This window comes from Bison bison, unplaced genomic scaffold (assembly GCF_000754665.1).
Source record: "Bison bison bison isolate TAMUID 2011002044 unplaced genomic scaffold, Bison_UMD1.0 scf7180017864025, whole genome shotgun sequence".
NCBI lineage: Eukaryota > Metazoa > Chordata > Mammalia > Artiodactyla > Bovidae > Bison > Bison bison.
In genome coordinates, this window is record NW_011494597.1 from 19337 (window position 1) to 21204 (window position 1868).

The window sequence follows — 1868 nt, forward strand, 5'->3', positions numbered from 1 at the left end:
GGATGAAACCAGGGAAGAAAATAAGATATATTAAGTTTGAAAAGGAGAAGCAAAACTATTTTAATTTACAGATCACAAGTTTATACATGTAGAAAATACAAAGTACCTCTAAACAAGCTGTTTAAGAGCTAGAACCTATTAGTGCATTGATATAGTCACCAGACACAAAAATCAATTTTATTTCTAGATTCTAGCAAAAGCATTAGAAAATGCAATTAAGACTGTTCTATACATCTTTGTCTCTTTTGCTGTCTCGCATACAGGGTTATCGTTACCATCTTTCTAAATTCCATATGAAACATGTATAATATCATATAAGAAACAAATCACCAGTCCAGGTTCGATGCAGAATACAGGATGCTTGGGGCTGGGCAACTGGGATGACCCAGAGGGATGGTACAGGGAGGGAGGTGGGAGGGAGATTCAGGATGGGGAACACGTGTACACCCGTGGCGGATGCATGTTGATGTATGGCAAAACCAATACAGTATTGCAAAGTAATTAGCCTCCAATTAAAATAAATAAATTTAAATTAAAAAATAAATTAAAAAATGTAAAGGCTTAAAAAAAAAGAAAATGCAATTAAAAGGTCATTTATCAAACACTTGGGAACTAATATAAGGTATGCAAGACCTCTTCTTGATTCCTCTCCAATAAGTGGTGACCAGTCCTTGCCACCTAAAGACACTAATGTCAGGAAAGACCATTTCCTAAGGCTGCTCAATGAAATAGTGTTTTCAAAACCCCAAACAAGAGGTTGGTACCATCTGTTTGGCTGTTGAACTAAATCTGTTCTCATATTGACAGGTATCCTAGCTCTGTTCTGGCTATTTCAGGGCATAATTAACTCCCTGTATCCACATTTTTCTTAACCCAATTTGTCCTAGCTCTGGATTTGATGCTGGGCATTTAGGTCAATTAAGGTAAAAAAGCTATATGAAATAATAGATAAAATTGTTATAAGTAGCCCTGCTTCCCAGGTGGCTCAGTGGTAGAGAGTCTGCCTGCCAACCAGGTGGACAATTTTTATTTACACATCATACGTTTGTACATGTAGAAAATACCCCTGCATTGGGAAGATCCCCTAGAGAAGGGAGGGGCAACTGACTCCAGTGTTCTTGCCTGGGAAATCCCACGGACAGAGGAGCCTGGCGGGCTACAGTCCATGGGGTCCTGAAGAGTTGGACAGGACAGAGACTAAACAACAGCAACAATGCAAGTCCTCTACAAAAATCTTAACATTAAAAAAAGAAATTAGAGAGGACCTAAATTAATGAAAGAAATTAGAGAGGACATAAATAAAGAGGTTATGGATCTAAAGACTCCATACGTTAAGATGTCAATTGTCCTAAATGAATTTATAAATTCAACACAATCCCAATCAAATTACCTCAATCTCTTGTAGTAGAAGCTATTCTATAACTTATGTGGAAGTGCAAAGACCTAGAATAAGCCTTGAATAAGACAAAGAAAACATGACTTGCGTTTCCAGATTTCAAAGTGTGTATGAAGCCCCAGTAATTAAGATAGAATGGTCTGTTGATATGAGGGTAAAATAAAGAAGTCAATAAACAGAATCAAGTCCAAAAAGAGGTCATAATACATGTGCCATCAATTTTTTTTTCTCTAAAAGTGCCTATGCAGCTCCACCAGGGAAAGTTGGTCTTTCTAGGATAATAGCTAGAATAATTGGCAATTTTTGTCTTTTGGAAGTAGCATTGTTTTGTAGCTTTCTGTGTATAAGTTCTGTACATGTTTTCTTAGATTTATGCCTAAGGATTTAGGGTCTTTCTTGAGCCATTGTAAATAGTATTATATTTTTAATTTAGGTATCCACATGTTTACTGATAGTATATAAAAATGCATTT